Source organism: Hyla sarda, chromosome 2 (assembly GCF_029499605.1).
Source record: "Hyla sarda isolate aHylSar1 chromosome 2, aHylSar1.hap1, whole genome shotgun sequence".
Taxonomy (NCBI): Eukaryota; Metazoa; Chordata; class Amphibia; order Anura; family Hylidae; genus Hyla; species Hyla sarda.
The window spans coordinates 230,998,892-231,023,351 of NC_079190.1; the positions used below are offsets into that span (position 1 = coordinate 230,998,892).

The following is a 24,460-nucleotide window of genomic DNA, read 5'->3' on the forward strand; positions in this document are numbered from 1 at the left end:
GGGTCTGACTACCTATTGGGGAGCCCTACCTGATGGGGGTCATATCAATCTAGGGGTCTGACTACCTATTGGGGAGCCCTACCTGATGGGGGTTATATCAATCTAGGGGTCTGACTACCTATTGGGGAGCCCTACCTGATGGGGGTCATATCAATCTAGGGGTCTGACAACCTATTGGGGAGCCCTACCTGATGGGGGTTATATCAATCTAGGGGTCTGACTACCTATTGGGGAGCCCTACCTGATGGGGGTCATATCAATCTAGGGGTCTGACTACCTATTGGGGAGCCCTACCTGATGGGGGTCATATCAATCTAGGGGTCTGACTACCTATTGGGGAGCCCTACCTGATGGGAGTCATATCTATCTGGGGGTCTGACTACCTATTGGGGAGCCCTACCTGATGGGGGTCATATCAATCTGCGGACCTGTCTACATATGGGGGAGCTCTACCTAATGGGGGATATATCTTTCTGAGCCTCTGTCTGCCTACTGAGGGAGCCCACCCTTCCTACCAACTGGGGGGACATATCTATCTGGGGCATTATTTACTTACTAGGGGAGCCCTACCTGCCTGCCTACCTGATGAGGGGACGTACCTACCTGAAGGGGGGGGGGGGAACTACCTACTTAATGGGGCGGACTTACTTATCAGGGGCCCTATCCACCTAATGGGTGACATACTGGTCTGCCTATTAACTTTCTATTAATAAAGACCTTATTTACATACTATTTTGGTTGAAATTATTTTATGTACAGGTGGATTGTCATGAGGGACAAGTAGATTGTGCTCCATTTTAGTCCCTTGGACAAGTAGTTTTTTTTATTTTTTATTTCCACACCCCTGTAGTCTGACCAAGTCATTTAGCCATCACAATAGCACAATGACTGTTTACTTATATCCGACTACTTGACAGCTGTCATGGGATTATCAATGTTATTCACTTAACCCATCAGTTGTAATGTTATGGTTGATCAGTGTATATTTTAAGAGATGTACTATATAATAGCTACACGACAAAGACTAGAAAAATAAAACACAGCCCTGCAAGAAATATACAATTTTAGCCTTTGTAAATGTCAAAGACTTGTTACAGCTGGCGTCTATTGTCAGGGCTACATTTTGGATATTTTATTTTGCTCCCTAATTGACTGTGTAATACTTTAAAGCTGCTCCGAGGAGAATTGATGTCTGGCTAAAGCAGCCGTCATGGCAGAGCTGCATGAATAACTGTATGTCCTGTAGACAAGGGTCACATCACAGCACTGGAGCCCATAACTGCAGATGCTTCTACAATGAGGTTGCCAAAACTTCTGCAATGACTGGCATGTTGTTAACTATCCAACAAGAGCTGAAACCATCAATGAAAACCACATTGTAATCTCGCCAGAACAGCACGTGCCAGTGTGGTAACTTACTATGGCTTCATTACCATGTACTGCATCATTATACCGTAGGGAAGTCCCTCCATACACTGTGTTATCACTGAAGGAATAGGACTAAGCTGGTCTACAGTTTAACGACACAATTTCTTTTTACAACCAAAACAACAGCCTCGAGCATGTGGTACCCCACACATCTTATATGCAGGGGTAAAGATTTGGGCAGAAATGTTTTTATAGCCATGTTCCAAATAACACAATATCACATATCTCGTATTCATATATATGGACATTTATCAACGGGTTTAGTCAGGTTCTCTTTAGTATAATTGTCGCAAAATTGTCGCAACTGCAACTACGCGATTTTTCGTGCGACATTTTGACTGGAAAGCAAGAAAAGCAAGTTTTCCAAAAATTAACTACGTAGTAATAATTTTAAAATGGACTACGGGTAGTCAGGTATTTAACTGCGACAGTCGCAACTGCGCAAAAAAAAGTCGCAACAGGGTTAAAAATTGACTAAATTTACTTCAGCTCAAACATGGAGCAGAAAAAGCTACTACCAAAGTAAAAAAGGAAAAATTGCTTACGTGAAAGAAAATTATCAACAGGCTGAAACCAGTTGATAAATAAGTCGCACATAAGCAAAAAATTACTAAAAAAAAGAATACATAAGCAAACATTGATAAATGTCCCTCATAGTGCATTCAAAGTGCAGTTTATTGCCACAATTCGGTACATTCACACATAATGGATCCGCAGCATATTTTAAGTTGCGGATCCACAGTTTTGCAGATTTTACAAGGCCACTAAGACTTGTCTTGTAAAATCCCTAGTTGCAGAAGCGCAATTGCAGATTTTACACACCTGTGTGTGTGAAGACCCTTTGTAAGCAAGCAGCTGGTAAGATGGTGGATGGGAGGTAAGCATCACTAAGGGTAGGTTGAATGTTCACACAATGGAATTTCTGTGCTGAATTCCGCAGTCGAGATTCTGCTGCAGCATATCAATGGGATTTTGCTGCACTGTGCACACTGCAGAATTTCCGCGGCAGATGTTTCTGCTGCTGAAATCTCGATTCCGGAGTCCGCAGAAAGAATAGACCTGTCTATTCTTTCTGTATAGTCTCCACAGAAATGCATTGTCGTCTATAAGACGGCACATTTCCGAGTCGTCCTAGAGCTGGCATGTTTTCTGGCTAGTGATAGGGCAATGTCTGCAAAAAATTGTTTTTGTGCGGACATTCACCCATGTGAACATAGCCTAAGGTTTCTTTTCTCACTGACATAAGACTGGAGTTTTGGTCTGGATTTTGGGAATGGCTGAATGTTCTGGCCATTAAGTCACAAACATACTCCAATTTTGCACTAAACCTGCCAAGTTTGACCAAGAAGCAGTACCCCTTTAACATTCAACGCGTAGGATGGTAATGGGTAGAGTACCATAAATGCTTAGAAAAAGCATGGGAGTGTTCCCTCTGTGTTCTGAACCATCTAAGAACTGCTGAACGCACTGAACCACAAGGTAACACATGTAAAGTCAGGGATGTGGAATTGCTATCGCCCGACGCCCCGGACTAGCAGTTTTGGGCGCCGGGCAGGTGAATTTGTCCGGCCCTTAGCCCGGCTTCGGGCAAGCAGGGCCGGACCTGACAAGTGCCGCGGCGATCTGCAGTCTGTATGGAGCGGGCACCCGACTCCTGCCCGCTCCATACTCTGCAGCCTGTGTAGCAGAGCAGGGGCGATGAGAAGCTGTGTACAGTATTTGTCTTCTCTCCCCTGATCTGCAGACGTGCGGGGGGAGATGAGAGGGCGTGGCTTATTTCTCCCCGTGCAGACCTGCGTCCTCTGCCTTCACTCCCCGCACGTCTGCACGGGTAGACTGTATGCGGCGCTCTGCAGTATGTATGGAGCGGACTCGGGATTCCTGCCCGCTCCATACTCTGCAGCCCCCGGCTGTTCTCAGTAGCCGGGGGCCGCCGCTAATAGCCAGCATGCGGCGATCGTCGCAGCTATTAACCCTTTAGATCGCCGCTGTCAAAGCTGACAGCGGCGTCTAAAGGGACATGTGAACGCTCCCTGGTGGGCTAGTGGGGTGGATCGCCCCCCCGCAGCGCAATCGCAGGGGGGCCATCCACTATGGAGGTAGCCGGAGGACTTACCTCTGCTTCCTCCAGTCCCAGCTCTGTCATTGATAGAGCCAGGCTGGACCAGGCTCTATCAATGGATCACAGAGCTCACAGATTAATAGAGTTCAATAGAACTCTATTCATCTGTCTGAGGAATCGAATGATTCCTCATATAAGTGTAATAAAGTGTTAAAAAAAAATCATAATAAATAAAAGTTTGAATAAAAGTTTGAAAGACACACATTAACCCAGTGGTCTTCAAACTGTGCCCCTCCAGATGTTACAAAACTACAATTCCCAGCATGCCAGGACAGCCGTTGGCTGTCCGGGCATGCTGGGAGTTGTAGTTTTGCAACATCTGGAGGGCCACAGTTTGAAGACCGCTGCATTAACCACTTCCATGTTAAAAGTTCAAACCACCCCCTTTACCTATATAAAAACATGCAAACATAATAAAAATAAACCTATTCGTTATCGCTTCGTGCGTAATTGTACAACCTATTAAAATATAACATTATGTATCCCGTACGGTAAATGTAAAAAAAAAATACCAAACCACAGATTTGAAATTGTTATAATATCCCATAAAAAAAAAGTAAAAAAGCGATTAAAAAGTCAGATGAATACCAAAATGGTACCGATACAAAAAACAGATTATGGCGCAAAAAATGAGCCCTCATACAGCCTGGTATGCGGAAAAAAAAAATAAAGATACAGGGGTTAAAAAATGGCAATTAAAAAAAATTAGAAAAAGTCCAGAATTAGTAAAACATGACGTAAACGATACAAATCTGGTATCGCTGTAATCAGGCGGCCTAAAGTATAAAACTAACATGTTACCTCAACCACAAGGTAAATGGCGCAGAAAAGAAAAACCACCAAATCTGCAAAATTATCTTTTACTATTTCAATTTCACTTCCCTTAATATATATTTATATATTTTTTTGGTTCAGAGAATATGTTATTGAAAAATTAAAAGGTGTCATTATAGTAGGTAGTTATGGCTATTATAGGGCGAGGAGGAAAAAATTTGAGCGTAAAAGTGAAAATTGGCCAGACAAGTGGATCGTCATGAGGGACAAGTACATTTTGCTCCATTTTAGTCCCGTGGACAAGTAGTTTTTTATAAAATTTCCACACCCCTGAAAGTGGACGGCACAATAAATCTTCATTTTTATGTGTTCAGACAAACTGATGGAAAGAGGTCAGGACAAGTTCTCCTTTACATACCAAAAAAGTGTGACATATTCTTACCACATGTACTGACAGCTCAGAACACTATAACAACTTCCTATCCAATGTATACACACAGGTCAATAAGTAAAACTGCGATAAATCAGCTCTCTGAAGGATTAGGAAAACAATCCATGCTGTCATTTGTTTTACTTGCAAATAGTATATAAATCATGTGAACAGAGCCCTCCTCATCAGTGACTGTTCACACCAAGAGCCCGGTGTCCGCCTTTCCCAGCCGTAACAACGCAATATTCTCAAGACACTATTACTAAGGAGTTCATGCTCTAAAGGGCATACACTTATTTCCCTCTTTCATTTGATTTTGTAAAGTGCTTTATTACAAAGGACTGAAGTGTGCCTTAAAGGGGTATTCCAGGCAAAAACTTTTTTTTATATATCAACTGGCTCCGGAAAGTTAAACAGATTTGTAAATTACTTCTATTAAAAAATCTTAATCCTTCCAATAGTTATTAGCTTCTGAAGTTGAGTTCTCCCATCATGCAAGGGATATTCTCCCATCATGCACAGCTCCCGTGACGTGACATTATCATTGAGCAGTTAGACAGAAAACTTCAGAAGCTAATAACTATTGGAAGGATTAAGATTTTTTAATAGAAGTAATTTACAAATCTGTTTAATTTTCCGGAGCCAGTTGATGTATAAAAAAAAAGGTTTTGCCTGGAATACCCCTTTAACACTATAATGCCCAGGAAAACTTATTTTGTGTTCTCTTTTTTTCCTCTTTGCCTTCTAAGAGTCAGAACTTTTATTTTTTCATTTCTGGAGCCATATGAGGGCTTGTTTATTGCATAACCAATTGTACTTACAGTACATCAAATATATAATGCGAAACCTAAAAAACATTTGTGGGGTGAAATTAAAAATATGCGGTAAAACTGAAATGTTTATTGTTCAGGTCAGTACCATTACAGTAATATCCCATTTGTATATTTTACACTGTGTTTTTACTACATTTAATAAACAAAAAACTGCTTTTCATTACTATGTTCGGACCTCTTAAAACCTTCTTTTTTTTGTCAACAGGGCTATAAGAGGGCTCATTTTTTCTGCCATGATCTATAGTTTTTAATTCCATTTTGGAGTTAGTTTTTTGTGGATTTTTTCTTCTTCATAACGTAGTTAACTGAGCAGAAACAGGAATACTATGATTTTCCAGTTCAAACAATGCTACATTCGATACCAAATAGGTTTATCTTTGCCTGAGGCAGACTGTATCAATAGAGCAAATGGACGAAGAAAGACTTGCTAGACGGCACTCACCATATAAACAAGGTCTTTCTTCTTCAGCTGTGGAGAAACACATCAGGTCAGAGGGTGACACAGACAGCGGGGAACATGCGGGATGTAATGTTTCGTGCGTAGCAATGCACTTCCTCTAGCCGACCGCTAGAGGAAGTGCATTAATATGCACGAAACGTTACGTCCCGTACGTTCCCCGCTGTCTGTGTCACCCCCTTACCTGATGTGTTTCTCCGCAACTGAAGAATAAATACCTCGCTTATATGGTGAGTGTGGTCTAGCAAGTCTTTCTTCGTTCATGTGCATCTTTGTTTTTCTGGACTGAGCACCACCAGTCACGAGATAGTTGCTGTTGCTTGTTGCGGTGTCCTATGCACAATGTTTAGTGCATACCTAGTGCACTTGCAGTAGGCCTGTGCAGTACCGGCATACTTGTACTAGCAAAGGCCTAGCAGTGGCCTTGGGTTGCCATGAAAATTGTTTGGCATCCCACGGGGCTGCCGATTGGTCCACTAGATCACCAGGAATATGGCAAAGAACTGTTCAAAATAAATAAGCAACAGACATGTATTTACACTGCCTTTTCATTCAGTCCTGCTCGGGATGCCCTTTCTCAAGATTATAGGGGATCTGACCTCTGTGGATAGGGAAAAAAAGGTCTATAAATGGTAAAACCCCTTGACTACTATAAAAGTTCAAATGTCATGGCTTTCAACTTGTCTAGTGCTATCCCCAGGGGGAAATACATGGGAGCACCATATTCTGGGGAAAACAGTTTGGCTGATATCCCTAGTCATGATTCAAGGCCTTTTAAAGGAGTTGAGCACCTATTAGAGGACACTACCTGTAATAGGTGGAATCACAGAGGTGGCTCTTTTCCTTTAGAGGAGAGCTTCTCTGCATCTGTTCCAGTAAAAAAGAACACTGTATGCACCCTCTTTTAATGTGGGGCAGGGTGGTCTGGCTTGCATTACTGTATTAAGTATTTAAATAAAAACACAATAATGCATAGTCTCCTTCTCCACAGATTATCATGCTTAATAAATCCATCTCTTCCAAAGAAGCGGAAGTTTCTAATCCCCAGAGAAACATTGTGGCCTGGTTTTCCAAAGGATTTCCTACAGCTTGCATAGTAGCCAGTCCGTAACATCACAAAGAAGGATTTGCAGTGCTCTTTGTTTGGGACATACTAATAACCCTTTGTATCTTTATGGTCTTTTATGAGACAGGTTTTCACAAGAGACCGATGTCTAAGTGGAGATGTCACATGATGTAAACCCCGCATTTCTTGTACGTGCACTTCAGGAAAGGTGGATTTTACCAGCTATCTCCAGGGAGTGAGTAGGTCACAGTCCAAAGTTCAGAAAGGCAAAAGGTACATATTTAACCAAACAAAACAATAACGCTGATAAAATTATCCATATTTTACGCAGTATTTTTTCTAACATGAACTGTCCTGTGTGAACATGGGTTTAGAGTACAGTCTGGGGTAAAAATGAATCAGCAACACAGAGGCACAACATGAAGATCCGAAGGATGGCCATACACAGATAGAACGTTAATGGCCGATTTATCATTGAGCAAATAATGGTCTAGTGACAAGCCATTTTTAAAATGATGCCATATACATTTTAGCCTATCCCGACATTACAGTAATTATATTTTGGTAAAGTTCTTATAGAGAAATTGTAAGCCAAAAATTTCAAATATGGCCGACTTCTTTTAGACAACAGCGATCTGATATCAGTAGCCGGAAACAACTTTTAGCCAGTGTATATGGGCACCTTACAGATCCCATAAGTCCAGGATGTGAGTTGCCTATTTTACGGATCTGGAAGTAAATTTTGTTAAAGGAAGTAAAAATATCCGGTTTTTAGAAAGTGTTAGAAACCGTTCCAAGAGATGTTTCCCATTAAAAACCACATATGTATTCTCACATGAAGACCACCAGGCATGTGGTTTTACATGTGGTTTTATGTATAGCAATTATCACCGGATAAAAGAAGCTTAAAACCATATATCTAACTAGAGCAATATGTAAATAGGAATTCTTTGGTACCACACAGCCTAAAAAGCACATAGAGAAATCATGGCCAATGTCCAGTATCTTGCCAAAGGAGACTTTGAAGAAGGGGATGAATGATAACATGTCTTAGTATAATCTCCCCATATAAATGTCAAACTGATCAGGCATGACAGATAGAATAGTCATTTCTTCTTTACAGAATTGATGCTGTAAGATGTTAGCGATAACATAGGAAGCCTACAGGTTACCTGTATAAGATGTAAACATAGGCTTCACCATACGCAACACTGGGGTACTTATGGCTCCTAATACAAAAGCATAAAGGCATATTGAGGGCAACATAGTTCCATGTTAGGTGCCATATCTTGGACTGGGTTAAACAATGTTACTAAGGGAGAACACGCCGTGCCAAGTAACATGTGGTGCCCACATCAGGGTAAGCAAACTACTGAGAAGTCTAGGAAATAAGATTTATATTTAGTAGTCAGGCAGTGAAATTTCCCATAGACCTCAATAGAAACAGAGAACCCCAAAGGTTTTATTAGGGGACGTTAATGATACAGAGAATTTAAAAGAACTGTTATGTAGGGCGCTGATTTATGAAAAATTAGTGATACTACGTAATTGGGTGGGTCCAAAGGCACCATAAATTGAGGATGCAAAAATGAGATGAAGAGTTTGAAAAAAAAGTAACAAATATGGGCAAAAGGGGAAAAAAGGATTAGAACTAGAGATGACCGAACTTACAGTAAATTCGATTCGTCATGAACTTCTCGGCTCGGCAGTTGATGACTTATCCTGCATAAATTAGTTCAGCTTTCAGGTGCTCCCGTGGGCTGGAAAAGGTGGATACAGTCCTAGGAAAGAGTCTCCAGCCCCCACCGGAGCACCTGAAAGATGAACTAATTAATGCAGGATAAGTCATCAACTGCCGAGCCGAGAAATTTGTGACGAATCGAATTTACTGTAAGTTCGCTCATCTCTAATTAGAACAATGGAATAAGATATGGAAGAATTGGTAGGAGAAGGATGAGTGTTTTTTTTTTTTCATACTCTTAGCAGGGGGGGGGGGGGGGAGTGTTACATTTAGAACATTAAAATGTTGTGTAAAGCCAATGATAAATGTCCCCCAATGTCACTAGCAAAAACCCAGATCCCACTGACTTAAAGGACAAGTCTAGAGATAAGTTTCAGTTCCCCCACAGTGTCTGATCAGTGATGTAGTCTCCTCTATGTTCTGTAGTGATATTTCCCCACAGTGTCTGATCAGTGTTGTAGTCTCCTGTATGTTCTGTAGTGATATTCCCCCAGTGTCTGATCAGTGATGTAGTCTCAGCTTGCTCTTTTTGAGTGTTGCTGTGTAAGAGGGGGCGTGAAAGAGGAGTTTCAAAAACTGGAGTTTGAAAGCAGGAGGTTGAGATCGCTGTGAGTTTTCATTTTTGAACCCACAAGGTCTACAAAAAATTTTAAGTGTCATTTTGACTGTCTGTTTTTTCCTATACATTTGTGAAATCCCCATAATTAGATGGCCTCCATGTTGGAAAATGCAGTCCAATGTACATCCTGTTCAATGTATGCAATCCTTGAACAACAGTTTGAGGGTGCATATTGTTGTGCGAGATGTGTGCTAGTTGTCCGTTTGGAAGCCCAGATCCTGCATCTAGAGGGGCGACTGGCAACAATGAGAAGCATTAACAACATGGAGAGGAGTCTCCTGCTCACTGAGCAGGCACTCTCGGGAATAGAGGTGGGGGAGGACAGTGGGACGGAGTTGCAGGACAGTCAGGCAGTTAGCTGGGTTACAGTTAGAAAGAGGGGTAGGGGAAAAAGTGTCAGGGAGGCTAGTCCTGAACTGGCACACCCCAACAAGTTTGCCCGCTTGGCAGATGAGGGGGATGCCATTACAGAGCTAGCAGAACTGCAGCAGGATACCGCCTCTGACCGCCAGGGGGGTGTCTGCTCCAGTAAGGAGGGAGGGAGGAGTACAGGGCAGGCCAGACAGGTACTAGTGGTGGGGGACTCAATTATTAGGGGGACAGACAGGGCAATCTGTCACAAAGACCGGGATCGCCGAACAGTGTGCTGTCTGCCTGGCGCACGAGTTCGGCACATCGCGGATCGGGTTGACAGGTTGTTGGGCGGGGCTGGAGAGGACCCAGCAGTCATGGTACATATTGGCACCAATGACAAAGTAAGAGGTAGGTGGAGTGTCCTTAAAAATGATTTCAGGGACTTAGGCCGCAAGCTTAAGGCAAGGACCTCCAAGGTAGTCTTTTCTGAAATACTACCAGTACCACGAGCCGCACCAGAGAGGCAGCGGGAGATCAGGGAGGTAAACAAGTGGCTCAGAAGCTGGTGTAGGAAGGAAGGGTTTGGGTTCATGGAGAACTGGGCTGACTTCGCTGTCGGTTACCGGCTCTACCGTAGGGACGGGCTGCACCTCAATGGGGAGGGTGCAGCTTTGCTTGGGGAGAAGATGGCTAGAAGGGTGGAGGAGTGTTTAAACTAGGGACTTGGGGGGAGGGAACCTACAGCAAAGAGGGGGAAGATAGTGTAGATAGAGAGGTGGGAATTATAAATGTACCTGGGGGTGGAGCGGAGGGAGGGGTTAGAATAGTTAATAGGAATAGGCTTCATAGGAAAATAAAACTTACACCCTTGAATCCCATTAACCCCAATAACATAAAGGATGGAAATGTAAAGTGTATGTTCACAAATGCCAGAAGCCTAGCAAATAAAATGGGGGAGCTTGAGGCCTTGATACTGGAGGAACATATTGATATAGTTGGGGTCACTGAGACATGGCTGGACTCCTCGCATGACTGGGCTGTCAATCTGCAGGGGTTTACATTGTTTCGCAAGGATAGAATGAACAGAAAAGGTGGTGGAGTCTGTCTGTATGTAAGAAGTGGTATGAAAGTCAGTGTGAACGATGCCATAGTGTGTGATGATTCTGAGGATGTGGAATCATTGTGGGTAGAATTACAAAAGGAGGGAAATACTGAAAAAATAATATTTGGGGTAATCTACAGACCCCCTAATATCACTGAAGAGATAGAAGGTCGGCTGTATAAACAAATAGAGAGGGCCGCCAGGGCAGGTACAGTGGTAATAATGGGAGATTTTAACTATCCAGATATAGATTGGGGTCCGGCGTTGGCTAAAACTACAAAGGGGCGACAATTCCTAAATTTATTGCAGGATAATTTTATGGGCCAGTTTGTGGAGGACCCAACAAGAAGTGATGCCTTGTTGGATCTGATCATTTCCAACAACGCAGAGCTGGTTGGTAATGTAACTGTGCGGGAAAACCTTGGTAATAGCGACCACAATATAGTTACTTTTGACTTAAAATGTAGAAAACAAAGACAGGCGGGGAAGGCAAAAACATATAACTTTAAAAAGGCAAATTTCCCTGGGCTGAGGGCTGCACTACAGGACATAGACTGGGGGGAGGTGTTCTCAAATACTGATACAGAAGGTAAATGGGACATCTTTAAATTAACTCTAAATAACTATACAGCTAAATATATACCAAAGGGGAACAAATATAAACGATTGAAACTAAATCCTACATGGCTGACACATGATGTTAAAAGAGCAATAAACAGCAAAAAAATAGCCTTCAAAAAATACAAATCTGATGGGTCAGCGATAACATTTAAACAGTACAAGGAGCTTAATAAAATCTGTAAAAATGTAATAAAAACAGCAAAAATTCAAAATGAGAGACAGGTGGCCAAAGAAAGCAAAACTAATCCTAAATATTTTTTTAGATATATAAATGCAAAAAAACCAAGGACAGAGCATGTAGGACCCCTTAATAATGATAATGGGGAGGTTGTCACAGGCGATCAAGAGAAGGCGGAGCTACTGAATGGGTTCTTTAGTTCTGTATACACTATGGAAGAAGGAGCTGACATTGGCCAGGTCAGTGCTGGTAACACATCATGTAATGTACTGAACTGGCTTAATGTAGAGATGGTACAAGGTAAGTTAAGTAAAGTAAATGTAAGCAAATCTCCAGGGCCGGATGGACTACACCCAAGAGTTCTTAGAGAGGTAAGTTCAGTAATATCTGTACCCCTGTTCATGATATTTAGAGATTCTCTGGTGTCTGGTATTGTGCCAAGGGACTGGCGCAAGGCGAATGTGGTGCCAATCTTCAAAAAGGGCTCTAGGTCTTCCCCAGGAAACTATAGACCGGTAAGTTTAACGTGCATTGTGGGTAAATTGTTTGAAGGACTTATAAGGGATTACATACAGGAATACATAGGGGATAATTGTATTATAAGTGATAGCCAGCATGGGTTTACTAAGGATAGAAGTTGTCAAACCAATCTAATTTGCTTTTATGAAGAGGTGAGTAGAAGCCTTGACAGAGGAATGGCTGTGGATATAGTGTTTCTGGATTTTGCTAAAGCATTTGATACTGTCCCTCATAGACGTCTGACAGGTAAGTTAAGGTCTTTGGGTTTGGAAATTTTAGTTTGTAACTGGATTGAACACTGGCTCATGGATCGTACCCAGAGAGTGGTGGTCAATGATTCGTACTCTGATTGGTCCCCGGTTATTAGTGGTGTACCCCAAGGTTCAGTACTGGGACCGCTGTTGTTTAATTTATTTATCAATGATATAGAGGATGGTATTAACAGCTCTGTTTCTATCTTTGCAGATGACACCAAGCTTTGTAGCACAGTACAGTCTATAGAGGATGTGCATAAGTTACAAGATGACTTGGATAGACTAAGTGTCTGGGCATCCACTTGGCAAATGAGGTTCAATGTGGATAAATGTAAAGTTATGCATCTGGGTACTAATAACCTGCATGCATCGTATGTCTTAGGGGGGATTAAACTGGCAGAGTCACTGGTAGAGAAGGATCTGGGTGTACTTGTAGATCAAAGACTACAGAATAGCATGCAATGTCAGGCTGCTGCTTCCAAAGCCGGCAGGATATTGTCATGTATCAAAAGAGGCATGGACTCAAGGGACAGGGACATAATACTCCCCCTTTATAAAGCATTGGTACGGCCTCACCTGGAATATGCTGTTCAGTTTTGGTCACCTGTCCATAAAAGGGACACTGCGGAGTTGGAAAGGGTGCAGAGACGCGCGACTAAACTAATATGGGGCATGGAACATCTTAGCTATGAGGAGCGATTAAAGGAGTTACAATTGTTTAGTCTTGAGAAGAGACGTTTAAGGGGGGATATGATAAACGTATATAAGTATATTAATGGCCCATACAAAAAATATGGAGAAAAACTGTTCCAGGTTAAACCCCCCCAAAGGACGAGGGGGCACTCCCTCCGTCTGGAGAAAAAAAAGTTTAGTCTCAAGGGGCGACACGCCTTCTTTACCGTGAGGACTGTGAATTTATGGAACGGTCTACCTCAGGAACTGGTCACAGCAGGAACAATTAACAGCTTTAAAACAGGATTAGATACATTCCTGGAACAAAATAAGATTAATGCTTATGAAGAAATATAAAATCTCATCCCTTCCCCAATATCGCGCCACACCCCTACCCCTTAATTCCCTGGTTGAACTTGATGGACATATGTCTTTTTTCGACCGTACTAACTATGTAACTATGTAACTATGTCTCCTCTATGTTCTGTAGTGATATTTCCCCACAGTGTCTGATCAGTGCTGTATTCTTCTGTATGTTCTGTAGTGATATTTCCCCACAGTGTCTGATCAGTGCTGTAGTCTCCTCTATGTTCTGTAGTGATATTTCCCCACAGTGTCTGATCAGTGTTGTAGTCTCCTGTATGTTCTGTAGTGATATTCCCCCACAGTGTCTGATCAGTGATGTAGTCTCCTGTATATTCTGTAGTGATATTCCCCCACAGTGTCTGATCAGTGTTGTAGTCTCCTGTATGTTCTGTAGTGATATTCCTTCAGTGTCTGATCAGTGCTGATGTCTACTGTATGCTCTGTAGTGATATTCCACCACAGTGTCTGATCAGTGCTGTATTCTTCTGTATGTTCTGTAGTGATATTCCACCACAGTGTCTGATCAGTGCTGTATTCTTCTGTATGTTCTGTAGTGATATTCCCCCACAGTGTCTGATCAGTGTTGTAGTCTCCTGTATGTTCTGTAGTGATATTCCCCCACAGTGTCTGATCAGTGTTGTAGTCTCCTGTATGTTCTGTAGCGATATTCCTTCACAGTGACTGATCAGTGCTGTATTCTACATTGTGTTTTGCAGTAATAGTCCTCTACAGTGTCTGATCATTGCGTATTCTCCTATATGTTCTGTAGTGATATTCCCCCACAGTGTCTGATCAGTGCTGTAGTCTACTGTATGTTCTGTAGTAATATTCCCCCCACAGTGTCTGATCAGTGCTGTAGTCTCCCTCCTGTATGTTCTGTAGTGATATTCCCCCACAGTGTCTGATCAGTGTTGTAGTCTCCTGTATGTTCTGTAGTGATATTCCCCCACAGTGTCTGATCAGTGTTGTAGTCTGCTGTATGTTCTGTAGTGATATTCCTTCAGTGTCTGATCAGTGCTGATGTCTACTGTATGCTCTGTAGTGATATTCCCCCACAGTGTCTGATCAGTGATGTAGTCTCCTGTATGTTCTGTAGTGATATTTCTTCACAGTGTCTGATCAGTGCTGATGTCTACTGTATGCTCTGTAGTGATATTCCCCCACAGGGTCTGATCAGTGATGTAGTCTCCTGTATGTTCTGTAGTGATATTCCCCACAGTGTCTGATCAGTGTTGTAGTCTCCTGTATGTTCTGTAGTGATATTCCTTCACAGTGTCTGATCAGTGCTGATGTCTACTGCATGCTCTGTAGTGATATTCCACCACAGTGTCTGATCAGTGCTGTATTCTTCTGTATGTTCTGTAGTGATATTCCTTCACAGTGTCTGATCAGTGCTGATGTCTACTGTATGTTCTGTAGTGATATTCCCCCAGTGTCTGATCAGTGTTGTAGTCTCCTGTATGTTCTGTAGTGATATTCCCCCACAGTGTCTGATCAGTGTTGTAGTCTCCTGTATGTTCTGTAGTGATATTCCCCCACAGTGTCTGATCAGTGTTGTAGTCTCCTGTATGTTCTGTAGCGATATTCCTTCACAGTGACTGATCAGTGCTGTATTCTACATTGTGTTTTGCAGTAATAGTCCTCTACAGTGTCTGATCATTGCGTATTCTCCTATATGTTCTGTAGTGATATTCCCCCACAGTGTCTGATCAGTGCTGTAGTCTACTGTATGTTCTGTAGTAATATTCCCCCCACAGTAGGGGTGTGAATCGCCAAGAATTTGGCGATTCGATTCGAATCGCGATACCAGTGTGGCGATTCTATATATCGCGATATATCGCGATACCGTCTAGGTGACGATACATCGCGATATATCGCCCACCTGGGAGCATTCATAGATCCCAATAGACGCCGCTGTCAGCTTTGACAGCGGCGATCTAGTACTCCGGTGCTCACTTTTTTTTATGTTATCCCGTCCGGGCTGCAAAATAAAATAAAACGCACTTTATCTTACCTGCCAACGAGCCCGCGGAGCTCCGGTACAGTCCGGTACAGGTGTTCGGTCCCCGGGCTGTATTCTTCTTACTTCCTGTTAGTCCGGCACGTCACATGGAGCTTCAGCCTATCACCAGCGGAGGCGGGACATCACTGCGGCCAGTGATAGGCTGAAGCTCCATGTGACGTGCCGGACTAACAGGAAGTAAGAAGAATACAGCCCGGGGACCGAACACCTGTACCGGAGCTCCGCGGGCTCGTTGGCAGGTAAGATAAGTGCGTTTTATTAAAAATTCCACATCCCTAAAAGAATCGATTCAAAAATATTTTGAATCGATTCTGTATCGGCAAATGAAAAATCGCGATTATCGCGAGAATCGATTTTTTCTTACATCCCTACCCCACAGTGTCTGATCAGTGCTGTAGTCTCCCTCCTGTATGTTCTGTAGTGATATTCCCCCACAGTGTCTGATCAGTGCTGTAGTCTCCTGTATGTTCTGTAGTGATATTCCCCCACAGTGTCTGATCAGCGCTGTAGTCTCCTGTATGTTCTGTAGTGATATTCCTTCACAGTGTCTGATCAGTGCTGTATTCTACATTGTGTTTTGCAGTAATAGTCCTCTACAGTGTCTGATCATTGCGTATTCTCCTATATGTTCTGTAGTGATAGTCCTCGACAGAGTCTAATCTGTGTTGCTTACTTCCAAAACCAGAACGACACCTGTCTTCAGGATGTATGTGGTATTCAAACTCATCTTCATTCATTTCAAAGAGACTGAGCTGCAATACCGCACACAAACTAAGGACAAGAGCGACACTGTTTCTTCCATTTGTCAGTCAGTCCTACATGCAGGGCCGGAGGTAATCCATGGTTCTGATAAAATAACATGTACCAGCTTCTGAGCCAGAAATCGAATCCCAGCCTGTGTGCCAGCTGCCTCACCCAAGAATCTGATACTATTTAAATACCGGTACCTAGGACAATGTAAGAAGCTGCTCTTGTACAAGATATCAGTAGCTTATGGGCAAGTACTAGATTAAAAAATGGCTTTGTTCCAGAAACATAGAACTAGGCAAGTCTCAGCCTGTGTGCCAGCTACTATGCTGTAATAACCAGCCAGCCTGAGCAACAAGAGAAGCACAAAAAGGGGTAAAAATGGCACTGCTGGTCACTAAACAGCCAGGAGAAAAAATCCCTGAAGATAGCCTGGCACTAGGCACACATCAGCTTGGTGGTAGGCACACATAAGCCTGGCATTGGTAACACATGAGCCTAGCACTGGGCACACATTAACCTGGCACTGGGCACATATTCACATTAGCATGGTGCTAGGCACACATTAGCCTGACACTGGGCACACAGATTGCACTCAAACATTAACCTGGTGCTGAGCACACATCAGCCTGGCACTAGGAAAACATCAGCTTAGCACTGGGCACACATCAGCCTGGTGGTAGGAACACATCAGCCTGGCTCTGGGCACACATCTGCCTGGCACTAAGCACACAGCAGTCTTGCACTGGGTACACAGCAGTCTTACAGGGGATACACAGCAGTCTAGTTCTGGGTACACAGCAGTCTTACAGCAATCTAGCACTGGGCACACAGCAGTCTTACAGTGGGTACACAGCAGTCTTACAGCAGGGCAAACAGCAGTCTTACAGCAGGGCACACAGCAGTCTTACAGCAGGGCACACAGCAGTCTTACAGCAGGGCACACAGCAGTCTTACAGCAGGGCACACAGCAGTCTATCACTGGGCACACAGCAGTCTTACAGTGGGTACACAGCAGTCTAGCACTGGGCACACAGCAGTCTTACAGCGGGCACACAGCAGTCTTACAGCGGGCACACAGCAGTCTAGCACTGGGCACACAGCAGTCTTACAGCAGGGCACACAGCAGTCTTACAGCAGGGCACACAGCAGTCTTACAGCAGGGCACACAGCAGTCTTACAGCAGGGCACACAGCAGTCTTACAGCAGGGCACACAGCAGTCTTACAGCAGGGCACACAGCAGTCTTACAGCAGGGCACACAGCAGTCTTACAGCGGGCACACAGCAGTCTTACAGTGGGCACACAGCAGTCTTACAGTGGGCACACAGCAGTCTTACAGTGGGCACACAGCAGTCTAGCACTGGGCACACAGCAGTCTAGCACTGGGCACACAGCAGTCTAGCACTGGGCACACAGCAGTCTTACAGCGGGCACACAGTCTTACAGCGGGCACACAGCAGTCTTACAGCGGGCACACAGCAGTCTTACAGCGGGCACACAGCAGTCTAGCACTAGGCACATAGCAGTCTTACAGCGGGCACACAGCAGTCTTACAGTGGGCACACAGCAGTCTAGCACTGGGCACACAGCAGTCTTACAGCGGGCACACAGCAGTCTAGCACTGGGCACACAAGTCTTACAGCGGGTACACAGCAGTCTAGCACTGGGCACACAGCAGTCTTACAGCGGGTACACAGCAGTCTTACAGCGGGCACACAGCAGTCTTACAGCGGGCACACAGCAGTCTTACAGTGGGCACACAGCAGTCTAGCACTGGGCACACAGCAGTCTAGCACTGGGCACACAGCAGTCTAGCACTGGGCACACAGCAGTCTTACAGCGGGCACACAGCAGTCTTACAGCGGGCACACATAGTCTTACAGCAGGCACACAGCAGTCTTACAGCAGGCACACAGCAGTCTTACAGCGGGCACACAGCAGTCTAGCACTAGGCACATAGCAGTCTTACAGCGGGCACACAGCAGTCTTACAGTGGGCACACAGCAGTCTAGCACTGGGCACACAGCAGTCTTACAGCGGGCACACAGCAGTCTAGCACTGGGCACACAACAGTCTTACAGCGGGTACACAGCAGTCTAGCACTGGGCACACAGCAGTCTTACAGCGGGCACACAGCAGTCTTACAGCGGGCACACAGCAGTCTTACAGTGGGCACACAGCAGTCTTACAGCGGGCACACAGCAGTCTTACAGCGGGCACACAGCAGTCTTACAGCGGGCACACAGCAGTCTTACAGCGGGAACACAGCAGTCTTACAGCGGGAACACAGCAGTCTTACAGTGGGCACACAGCAGTCTTACACTGGGCACACAGCAGTCTTACAGCGGGCACACAGCAGTCTTACAGCGGGCACACAGCAGTCTTACAGCGGGCACACAGCAGTCTTACAGCGGGCACACAGCAGTCTTACAGCGGGCACACAGCAGTCTTACAGTGGGCACACAGCAGTCTTACAGTGGGCACACAGCAGTCTTACAGCGGGCACACAGCAGTCTTACAGCGGGAACAGAGCAGTCTTACAGCGGGAACACAGCAGTCTTACAGCGGGCACACAGCAGTCTTACAGCGGGAACACAGCAGTCTTACAGTGGGCACACAGCAGTCTTACACTGGGCACACAACAATCTTACAGTGGGTACACAGCAGTCTTACAGTGGGCACACAGCAGTCTTACACTGGGCACACAACAATCTTACAGTGGGTACACAGCAGTCTAGCACTGGGCACACAGCAGCCGGCTTATACACAATAGCAATTCATGAAACCTCCACCCTGTGCCATGGTGCCCCCGTCCTATACTCTCAGTAATTAGGCAGCAATACATAGCCCTGCTGCCCTCACTGTCCACTTCTCCGCTCTAGAATAGGAGGCTGCGCACACAGGACGGGACAGCGGTATTCCATTAGCTGAGGCGGCCATATCCCATATTAAGTGACCAGAAGTGATGGGAGGGTGGGCTCACCTGTATCCGGTCCCGGGCAGGCAGCCCGTGTCAGCTGCGGTGCCCCCCTCCCCCCGACATCTTCTTCTCTCTCCACCGTTCTCCGCCGCTCTTCTCCGAGCACTCGCAGCGCGTACACAGCCCGGTGCTGCCAGGCACAGGGGCCAGAGATGTCAGCGGCGCGCTCATTGGTCAGCGGGGAGAGGGGCTGCCGTGAGATCAGGACTGTGATTGGCAGAGCGGCCAGTGGGCGGGGCGCAGGAGTAGTGAGCGGAGTGAGGTGCTGGGGGTCGCCTGCTGAGGGGCTCCTGTACTGGGGGCCGGTGACGCGCAGCATCCTCGCCATTGTGTGCATTGTGAGCTGACGCATTGTATAGGAAGTCCACTGAGCGTTATAGAATTTAGCCTGGTCTCATCCATTCCTGATCAGGGATTTACAGTGATCCATCAACTTTCAGTTTTTTTTTATTACAGGCCAAGATAACGCAATCATAACAAAAATCTAAGGCTATGTTCACATATCCCCTTTTCCTTTGCAATGTAGTATGGGAAAAATAGGGTCTAGCAGAGTGTTTCACAACCAGGGTGCCTCCAACTGTTGCAAAACTACAACTCCCAGCATGCCCGGACAGCCAACGGCTGTCCGGGCATGTTGGGAGTTGTAGTTTTGCAACAGCTGGAGGCACCTTCGTTTAGGAAAACTGATCTAGATGATGGATGCTTTGTTGTCCTGCTCCAAATCTTCACCATAATAGATGCACTGGATGATTTTATTAATTTGAGACAATGGGACAACGCGTTTCACGCCATCCTCAGCTCCAATGTACAACGCCTCCTGGTGTTCTGGCTGGGAAGCACATGCATAGTTTTTCCTGGGCAGATTTCATCTACCATGCTATCAGGGTTTGGGAACATACCCTAAGGCGGGGTTCACAATGGGGAATTCTAAGATTCTAGGGATTCTAAGGGTGACCGGCACCAACGGAATCAGTCAGTGCTAGGACCACGCGGACACTGTCTCCCCCATAGAGTACAATGTATTAGGCCCCTTTCACACTACCGTTGTCACACGATGGCCGTCGGGGCTGCCAGGGAAAATAGCGGGAGAAAAAATACAGCTTGCGCCGTCTTTTTCTCCCACTGAAAAACAGCGGTGCCCGACGGACCACATTGACTATAATGAGGTCCATCGGGACCCTCTGTTGCCGGTTGCGCCCCGTCAAAATGACGGCCGTCAAACTCAACAAAAAAAAGTTTGGCGGCCGTTGTCGATGGAGCGCAATGGCAGTGTGAAAGAAGCCTAACACGCATACTTGACCAAGATCATTCTTTCGGTGGTGGAATTTCAGAGGTGGAAAATTCCGCCACCGAATTTCCGTCATGTGTGCAGCAGAATCCCATTGACCGCAGTGGGACTCGGCAGGATCGCAATATCTGATCGGATTTTCAAAGTGGAATTCCACTAGTGTGAACCCACATCTACACAAATTCTGTTTCTGATGTCTTCCTCGTAGATACTAGAAGTGTTTTCTTTGTACTTTTCCTGTGTGAACATGACCCATAATGTGATGCTGCCCGTACTAAAGGAGCCTGGAAACCATAAGGTCCGCTGAAGACTCGGCCCACAATAGCTAAACACCTCAAGACAATGAAAGACGAGGGTTTGTTGCGTTTCATGTCAGTGACCAAATCAAAAGGAAAGTTGAAGGTGAATGAGAACATGAGATAAAAGAAATGCAGACTATGTGGTGTTCTTTGTTTTTTGTCTTAAGGATATTTCAGCCTGTTCTGATCTACAGATCATGTATTTAATCAGCGGAGATCAGTAAATGATGTCTTCAGAATGATAGCACACTGTGCGGCACGGAGACTAATATATTCAGACTGCATATGTATAAAGCTGGGGTCACACTGCGCCTACCCAGTCCAACAGTGGTATACTGTCACAAAAGTATGCCAACATAAACCGTATTTTTCGTCCTATCGGACGCACCGGTGTATAAGACGCACCCAATTTTTAGGTGCAAAATCTAAAAAATTAAAGATTTTGAACCCAATAGTGATCTTCAACCTGTGAAACTCCAGATGTTGCAAAACTACAACTCCCAGCATGCCAACGGCTGTCCGGGCATGCTGGGAGTTGTAGTTTTGCAACATCTGGAGGTCCGCAGATTGAAGACCACTGCATAGGAGGTAATACTCACGTGTCCCCGCCGCTCCGGACCCGTCACAGCTGCCCTGGATGTCGCTCCATCGCTGTCGCCGTGTCCCCGTCGCTCCGGAACGTCTCTGCTGCCGGCCGGTATTCTCGCTCTCCGTCGCCGCCATCACGTCGTTACGCACGCCGACGCACGTACGCGACGACGTGATGACGAGGAAGGAGAGCGCCGGCCATACAGGAGATCGCTGAACGGAGAAGACAACGAGGAGGCAGGTAAGGTCCCTCCCGGTGTCCTGTAAGCACTAACCCGGCTATTCAGTCGGGCTGTTCGGGACCGCCGCGATTAAAACAGCCGGGTTAGTGTCACTTTCCCTTCAGACGCTTTGATCGCCGAGTCTGAAGGGTTAATACAGGGCATCACCGCGATCGGTGATGTCCTGTATTAGCCGCGGGTCCCGACCGTTGATGGCCGCAGGAACCGCCGCGATAGGGGTGTATTCGCCGTATAAGACGCACCAACTTTTTCACCCCAGTTTTGGGGAAGAAAAAGTGCGTCTTATACGGCGAAAAATACGGTACCTGGCAGTGGGTTTATTCAAGAGTCATTTAAAACAACTTTTGACATGTCATAGAGAAATGTCAAAAGTTTTGATCAGTCAGGGGCATGGTGTTCAGATCACCACCAATCATTAAATGGGGACTCTCATTAAAACTGATTTTTGCCATTGCACTCCTTATGGTAAATAAAAAAATCATTCTAATGTACTTTGTTTAAAAAAAAAAAAAAAAAAAGAAGTTTTCTATGTTTTATTTGTCTTTAAAAAAGCTGCCAATAGGTGTCTCCCTACTTGTCCAGAGCACATTACCCCCCAGACTTTGGACTCCTGCTGGCCTGGCAGAAGTCCAAAATCAGGAAACGCAGTCTGGAGTGCTAAGTGGTGTGTGTGCAGCCTTAGCCAGTCATAGCTCATCTCACACTGAACTGCTATGGGCTGTATATTGCAGAGTGAGAGAGGAAGTTCTCCCCTGTATGGCTTCAGATGATGTCACGTCTGCTGGGTAACGCCCCTTCCCATTCTGTGAATCTGAGCAGGAAATACAGAGCAATATCAAGGTAGAAAACTAACAAATAATGAAAATAAAGGCAGAGGGTGGTTTATCATGATGGGGGCAGTGAACTGGGAGGATTATAAAATGTAACACAATAATGAGAGGTACTCTTTAAATCAAACAGGAAGACGCAAGCGATTACGCACTTTACTCCCTGGTTTCTGCAATCTCCTAGTTGCACTAGACGGTCTCCATTATAAGTTTATAAATTCTGTCTATTGTTACTAGACGAATGTCGCAGCGAGCCAGAGAGTGAAGCGCAAAGTTGCACACTTGTCCCCGCTTGTTCTAATGATCAGTGCTGAGACCCTGACTGACCAAATTTTTACATCACTCTGACATGTGAAAAGCTTTTTTTTTTTTGACAGGGACACACTTAACCCCTTGATGACGCTGCAATTTTTTATTTTTGCATTTCCATATTTTCTCCCTCGCCTTTTAAAATTCATAAATTTTTGCATCTATAGACCCATGTGAGTGCTTGTTGTTTGCATGATCAATTGTACTTTGTATTGGCATCACTCATTTTATCATAAAATCTACAATGAAGCTCTGAAAAAAAAAACAAATTTTGCTACTTTTTGGGGGGTTTCTTTTCATTGCACTTATGGTTAAAATGTTATCTTTATTTTGTAGGTGCATACAATTACAATGATACTCAATTCATATAGGTTTTGTTATATTTTATTGCTTTAAAAAAAATATTGAACTTTTTGTAAGAAAATGAATATGCTTTAAATTGTCCTCTTCTGACCCCCATAACTCTTTTATGTTTCCATATACGGGGCTATATGAGGGTTCATCTTTTGCGCTGTGATATTTAGTTTTATATCGATACCATTTCTGTTTCGATTGGACATTTAATCGCTTTTATTATTTTTTCTGGTATATAAAGTTACCAGAAATCTGCGATTCTGAATGTTTTTTTTTTTCCACTTACACCATCCAGCTTCTTAACGTTATATTTTAATAGTTTAAAAATGTCCGCACATGGCAATACCACATATGTTTATTTTGTTTACATAATTATTATTGAAACATGGGGAAAGGGGGTGATTTAAACATAAATGAGAGGTTAGTTACATTACATTATTTTATAAATTATTTTAGTCAAAGTTTTGTAGTGTCATAGGGGACTATTACATGCAATCTTTCCATTGCTAACACTGTGATATGCCTTAGGCAAAGCAGCTTGGGGAAACAAAGAGAAGATCGAAGGGCACAAACAGTTAATAGATTGCCGCTGTAGGCTATTAGTTGTGGCCCCTGGTTATTGATATCAGAATCCCACTCCAAAGTTGGTCCCTGCTATTGAAACACAACAGTAATGTCAACCCATCATAAACTAAAAAGGCTTCTTACCAAATATAAATTTCATTACAATGTACATGAAAGAAGAATACATGCATACATCTGACTGACACTTCTACAGAGGAAAGAGTTGATGACCAGTCACCCTCTAGTGAATAAGATAATTAGAGATGAGCGTACTTACAGTAAATTCGATTCTCGTCTCGGCAGTTGATGACTTATCCTGCGTAAATTAGTTCAGCTTTCAGGTGCTCCGGTGGGCTGGAAAAGGTGGATACATTTCTAGGAAAGAGTCTCCTAGGACTGTATCCACCTTTTCCAGCCCACCGGAGCACCTGAAAGCTGAACTAATTTATGCAGGAAAAGGCATCAACTGCCGAGCCGAGAAGTCCGTGACGAATCAAATTTACTGTAAGTTCGCTCATCTCTAAAGATAATGTTGTCCTTGGAGAAATACTAATACATAATAGTTATACGAACTCTACCAATAAGGCTCAGATATAGTAAAAGATAACTTTTATTAACATCAGTTTAAAATATAGGACAAAATACAGACATAAAGTTGTGCACTTTAGTGAATACAGTAATCACCTCAGCATAAACATATA

General features: G+C 44.3%; 1 protein-coding gene across 2 annotated transcripts in view; it reads right to left on the minus strand.

Moving 5' to 3' along the window:
* Positions 1-19,474, minus strand: part of TPST1 (tyrosylprotein sulfotransferase 1) — a 100,452-nt gene extending 80,978 nt beyond the window's left edge. The window contains exon 1 of one of the 2 annotated variants that reach the window (XM_056556527.1): positions 19,292-19,474. The gene's annotated coding sequence lies outside the window, so the exon portion shown is untranslated. The remainder of the gene's footprint in view (positions 1-19,291) is intronic. The other variant, XM_056556528.1, reaches the window with a different exon arrangement.
* Positions 19,475-24,460: the final 4,986 nt, after the last annotated feature.